Here is a 6,777-nt window from a genome sequence, read left to right as displayed (position 1 = left end):
CTCAGAGCCATTTTTTGCAGTGGGTTATGCATGTTCCTTTTTGTACCGCTCGGTCTGGAGTAAATTTTCGTGATGATGGGCGTGAGAGTCGAAGTGTGAGATATAGCAAAAGATCTACCAACCTATCCAGAAAGTGCACTGTAGTGTTAGATAATTACGAGACCATAAGATAGAGAATCACCAATGTAAAGCCATGCCCACTGGGAGGAGTTTCTACTGTGTAATTGTTGGATAAAATGTAATGGTGTGTCTATCTTATCTTTGAATCATAACAGAATTTATCGAAATAAAAAAGATAGTGAAATTAAAAAGACTGGTGGCCTTGTTCTTCGTATAGTGTGTAGTCACGATATCCAGAATTTATAACGTGTGCACCATTCACATTCAGTGTGATGGCCACGTGTTGATCAAAGCCCATAGGTGAGAAAGAAAATGTGGTATTGCCAGAGCATAGTGAACAATCAGAGTTGTGTAAATTTCTAATAGGTTTGCGTTATCCGTTTCCGTTGCGTAATATTCAAACAGGAGAATAAATCCACTCGCTTGGCAAACCACTCATCTTGCAGGCCGGACTGCTTGATGCCACAGTATGAACAAGGCATGTGGGTGCCTCTCAAAGGACCACTTGATGTTTTAGGAGAAAAATGAGGTAAGTGAAAGCTACCATCCCACATAAATGCACAACTATACGGTACAGAAATATCGGTGATTCTCAGGTCAGAGTGTGACATTTGTGGAAGTGATGAAGAGCATCTCTTAAGTACGTAAGAGGAAAAGTATATTCCAGAACCGACAGTGCAAAGGGTAGGAATAATCGGAGCCATTCATGGAAAGAATAAGCTGTTGGGAAATCAAGCAATTTTGGAAGCTGTGATTCAAGGTAGGAGCTTGAAGTACATAGTTTAAGTTTAAATTTTATAGCATCCCAGCCAACGGCCTTGCCGCAGTGGTAACCCCGGTTCCCGTCAGATCACCGAGGTTAAGCACTGTCGGGCTGGTCTAGCATTTGGATGGGTGACCATCCGGTCTGCCGAGCGCTGTTGGCAAGCGGGGTGCACTCAGCCCTTTTGAGGCAAACTGAGGAGCTACTTGACTGGGAAGTAGCGGCTCCAGTCCCGGAAACTGACATGCGGCCAGGAGAACGGTGTGCTGACCATATGCCCCTCCATATCTGCATCCAGTGACACCTGTGGGTTGAGGATGACACGGTGGCCAGTCGGTACTGATGTAGCTTACCAACACAACTACGAGGATACCATACCAATAGGGACAAGAAGGGAGGCATGAAGGGCGCCAAAAACAGAAATAACAATCATCCATTTATTGCACCATTACACACACACATAATGATATATGAGACATTATAATCGCCATACTCAAATCCATTTTGACAAACAATATGTATCACGAAGGGCAAAAACACAATGGAGTTTAAGAAATTACAATGGCACATCAACTCTGCCATGACAAACAGTGTGCATAATGAAGGCCACACAATTTTACCAATGTAGGAAATTAAAATAATACTAGCGTAAAATCAACTAAAATGCCTTGAAGGAAATGTTTATGAGAAGAACACGACGGGGCTGCAAGGGAGGTGGCAACACAATACTCAGGTGCACGAAAACAAACAACGGACACCAGGCCACGCCAACAACGGACACGTATGGCATGCAACTACTCTCTCCGTTGCGGTTCCGTGCGTTCCACCCAAGTAATAGCTACCTGGAACATTTTAATACTTGGAACAGTACACCACTGATCTGCAAATTTAAAAAAAAACAATGATATGTGTGAGTGTTTGGGTGCTATTCTGTCATTCTACGCAACGGATTAATCTGAGATGTTCCCTTCACCCTGTGGCTCCTGCAAGATGCAATTTCCGCTCCCACACTACTACAGAAGTCAGACAGACGCTACTAACGTTCTAAAGAGAAATGCCTGAAAAACTTTCAGCAATCAATATCTTCTGGAGTCGTCCACTGTAAGGATTGACACTAAAATTCACAAAATTTTTTACGTAACTACTGGGATACTTGTGTACTGGAGTAGTGCTAGTTAGTGTAGGAAAAACATGAAACTAACAAAATTATTATTTATTTTGCAAAAATTCTGAGAAATCACAATGGCACTTTTAGTTATGAACTGAACAAGCTATTTCTGGGTTCTTTTCGGAATGTGAAGTTACCTCTTAAGGATAGGATTCGCTAATGAAATTTCTATACAAAGTTTAAGATTGTTATTGAATTGGCAGAATGGCTGAGAGCTGCGCCTAGTCAATTTGAATAATTATCCATTAGAATGTTGCTAGGTACGGTTGAGGCTGTCACATGTGAAATGCAGTGTACTGTTGTGGAGTAAATATGGAGCTCGCAAGAGCTGTACCGCACAATACCATAAGCTGTGATGAATGCTGTCTGCACCGCTCGCAGCTGACAAATAAGATAACTCTCGTTCTATCTGGATTGACCTTTGCCAATAAAACTCTCCCTACGCTTTGATGAAGTCAAGGACTCCTCTTCGCCCCTAGTCCAACTATTGGCGTGGTACACCGGTCAGATAACCAGTCCAGCGCGATGCCACTCAAAAATTCGGTCGCAGGCGTTTAACTTCAACTCTGTCCGTTCACACTGCACAATAAGTGTGGCGGCCAACACAGTGAACAATGCTTAATCTCGAGGACTCAATATAGAGTCGCACTTCGATTCGCTGTCGACAGAGGTGCTCTCCCAGTGAAGTACTGAGGAGAGACTTGTTCCTCGCTCTTTGAGTACACGTACGAGCGCACGCTCTCGTTACATGTTCTCGCTCCAAGAGCGACAACGGAACGGCCCCTCTCCCGTCAGACATTTAGGGGTATATCTTTTGGTCTCTTGCATTACTACTTCAGCTCAAGGCGTCAAGAATATCGTCTGCCAATCAGAATTGCTCTTCAAAAACGGAAGAATGACGTTTCGTTTAAGGCAACCAATCTGGAAATCTGTAGCATCGGCGTTTGGCGTTTGCTGTCTCCCTGTGAAAACCTCTGAAACTGCATGCTATGTTTGTAAGGAATGCGTAGGCTCAGCACTCTCACACAATGTAGCGGAATTTGCTTTTAAGCCGAACACGGGGTCGTTCTCCCCTTTCACTTGGGCAAACGGTGTCTGCTCCATGGGCGGTCGCCATCCAACGTGCATAAGCTGAATCGTCCTCTGAAGGGACCGGCCTCTCGGCGTGCAGTCCGCCTCTCCCGAACTAAGAGCTCTTGTGACCGGTGTGTGTTGAATGTGTGTGTGTACGCCAGCCTCGATTATCTCAGCCCCGGTGTGCACTTGTTATTTGCATATCGTTTACATGAATTCATACAACACTGACTTTATCTTATCAAGTTTGGATTCGAATGAAGCATCATGATGTGTGGAATATGATTGTGAGGGCGGAATATGTAAGCAATGAAGGTCAGGAGACCACATCTTACACATGACATAAAAATACAATAATTTAAGAAAATCACGTCATATGACTATGAGCTTAAGGTCTTTCGGTAATTAACGGATTATGAAACAGGTAAAGGGGCATGTGCCTCTATTAAATCTTCTCTAATTACACAACTAAATTTCTCAGTATCAAAGTTGCAAATAATACAACAAGAATTAAATCATTTAAGTGATAATGTTTTTTTAAAACAATAATAAAATCATTTCATTCATCAGAGGACCAAGAATGGCCTGATCAGTACTCCCCAGTGAAGCAGTTCACACAAATGGTACTCCACGGCTCCCAGCACACAGCCCCATACAAAATGCAACACAATGACAGCAACCCGGCGTACTACCAAAACCACCAGGCAGTAAACCAAAATCGTACTAAGCCAAAACAAGGACCGACTTTTAAAATAACGTCACCTAGCCCGCGCCGGATAACAGACCAAATGCCGGGAAATCCATAAGAAACCTCAGCCAACTTAATACCAAAATAACAATTTATGAACAATATGCAAAACACAAGACCTCTCAGTCCAAAGGCTTCCGTTTAGTCGCGAAAGTGGCTCCGACCCGCCTGCTGAGGTGCCAAGCGTCGTACGGAGTGCCGAATCAAGCTTAACCTTCGTTAACGGAAAGCCGAAGCACCACAAGACAAAACAAACTCCAATCTAACTGCGCAAGGCAAACTCTAAGGAGTGCCACTCGAAGACTATGCAATTGAAGATCAAACATAAAGCACCCAGACTAAAGTGCCGCTGAACGACGCACTTCCATCTCCAGCGTCTAGTAGAGTACGGAGAGCAGCGTACCCCATCGGTATACATCCATGGAACGGTAAACGAGGATAGCAATCCCAGCGACAGAGAGACAGGAGGACGAAATGACATCCCGCCGCACGTAGAAGGTATTTCAAACTCAGGCTCGACAAACTACAACAGGCGAGATTTGGCTCCCCTTGCGATTCAAGTTAAATGACACACCACGCCGCTGTCCACACTATTAACCGTAAAATCAAAGTCCGGTCTTCCCATCGGGACCCACTCCGCGTCCAGACGCAAACAACCCCAGCCGAGCCGAACTGTCTCCACGCCATGGCAGCCACCTCTTTCCTCCTCACACGCCTCCAACTAAGCTGCGTTCAGCGATCACACACGGAAACAACCGCCTAACGCCAAAGCGCCGTCTGAGTGAAAACTCAGCACTAAGATCGATACGGACTTGGAAATAAGCGAGCACCGTAACAGGTACCTTTGGACCTTCATGACCTGTGCAGAAGGAGTTTTGTTTTAGTTTAGTTTTAGCATCCCAAGAAATCATTGACGACGTAGTTCACGATAAGATGTGTCAGCAGAAAAGTACAGGATATGCTGAAAAAGAAGCACTAAAGAAGTTGTTGAGGAAACATACAAAAATATTTTCCTATAGATCTGATCTCAGGAAGGACTAAGTACAAAAGTTTAAAGTAAAAATACCCCTTTCAAGCTGTCGCTGAATGTAATAGCCATAATATAATGAGAGGTTGTAGATAAGAGCATTAAGCACATGTTAGAATGGAATGCTGTTGAGAGATCACGAAGTCAGTACTGTAGCCATACTGTTGTGGTAACGAATTAATAACGGAACTGGGAACGCCCATAACGAAAGTGAGTGCGCCAAAAGATCTTTCAAAAATGGCTCTGAGCACTATGGGACCTAACTTCTGAGGTCATCAGCCCCCTAGAACTTCGAACTACTTAAACCTAACTAACCAAAGGACGTCACACACAAACATGCCCGAGGCAGGATTCGAACCTGCGATAGTAGCGGTCGCGCGGTTCCAGATTGTAGCGCCTAGAATCGCTCGACCACCCCGGCCGGCCAAAAGGTCTTTACAATACTGTAAATATTAAACATTATTATGGGTGAAGAATGACATTCACTATTATGACACCAAAAAATTTGATGCTTTTGTAATACGAAAAATTAATTGTTGTGGCTCGGCTTTGAGCACTATGGGACTTAACATCTCAGATCATCAGTCCCTAGAACTTAGAACTACTTAAACCTAACTAACCTAAGGACATCACACACATGCATGCCCGAGGCAGGATTCGAACCTGCGACCGTAGCAGTCGCGCGGAATTGATTGTTGTCTTCATGAAAGTTGTGCCAATACTGTGCTAACGTAGTGTGGCCTTGCTCATGAATGTTGTAATCCTCTACGTGTAGCTTAAGAGGGAAAGATGCAGAGTCAGCATGTTGGTTAATGGCTCCTCTGCAAGTAACTCGTATTGTTTGGCTCATCGACACTCAACAGCCGTTATCATCAAGGACGCATAAGACGTAGGAAAAAAAAAAACAGGTGACGTATTAGTGACGGAGATGTGTCAAGGCGACACAGGAGTTTATGTCTTGTTTGCCAAAAGACTAGACGACTGCTTGCCACTTAAAAACTAAGTGGTCTGTGTGTGGATTGTATTATAACAAGTTTGTCTATGTTTTAAATACTGATGTAAATGACATTTCTTTTCCGGAATAGTATATTGTATGTGTCTACTCCATGTCTTGTTTATGTATGTTACAGGTCTGTGGTTCTGGAGAAAGATGACAAAGGATTCTTTCAAAATCTGACTACCATGACCCGTCTGTTGATCGAAAATTGATCCTGCAATCGCATCAACAGACATAAGCAGATGAACGAGCAATGTAGCTAAATTGCAAATATAACCAATGAAATTGGTTGTTCCAATTTTTTAGCATACTCCTTTCGAGGCACAAGGGGTGATTTGAGATAATATATTAGATGCGATACACTTCTCTGCCAAGATCACTAAAGAAACCTTTATTCTTGATAACTGATTTCGGTAATCAGTGTTACTCTCTACAGATATGTAAACCAGTTATACAGTGTAACTATAAAGAAAGCAATGATAATATACCGTATCAAGTACAATACAAAAGAAAAACCAGAAATACTACATACTCGATAAACAGCTTGTTACATACTTCCTCCCGATGAATTGGCAGATATGTAACACACTTTAAGACCAAAGCACTGGCGAGTAAAAATTAAAACGACTATGCACACAGTTATTCATCACACACCTGAGTTTTATGCCACTCATGATAGAGCACATCATGGCAGCCAGAGCACAGTTACTACGTTGAATTATGTGTGTCGCCATTAGTACTGTGGTTTCTATTCATGTGGTGTCCACAGCGTACATTGTTACCTAAAGGACTTTGAATAAGTGTTGCTTGTAAACGTACTTCTGCCCTTTCTTGAAAAAAATTTACGTTAGTACGTTCCATAATTAACGTTATAAAAATA

At 43.0% G+C, this 6,777-nt stretch overlaps 1 pseudogene; it reads left to right on the top strand.

The window, feature by feature from the left end:
* The first annotated feature begins 928 nt into the window (after window positions 1-928).
* On the top strand, window positions 929-1,046 carry LOC126482687 (5S ribosomal RNA; annotated as a pseudogene).
* Window positions 1,047-6,777: the final 5,731 nt, after the last annotated feature.

Source organism: Schistocerca serialis, chromosome 5, assembly GCF_023864345.2.
Source record: "Schistocerca serialis cubense isolate TAMUIC-IGC-003099 chromosome 5, iqSchSeri2.2, whole genome shotgun sequence".
In the NCBI taxonomy this organism is placed as follows: Eukaryota; Metazoa; Arthropoda; class Insecta; order Orthoptera; family Acrididae; genus Schistocerca; species Schistocerca serialis.
Note: the sequence above shows the minus strand (reverse complement) of the source record. Positions and strands in the feature narration are given on the sequence as shown.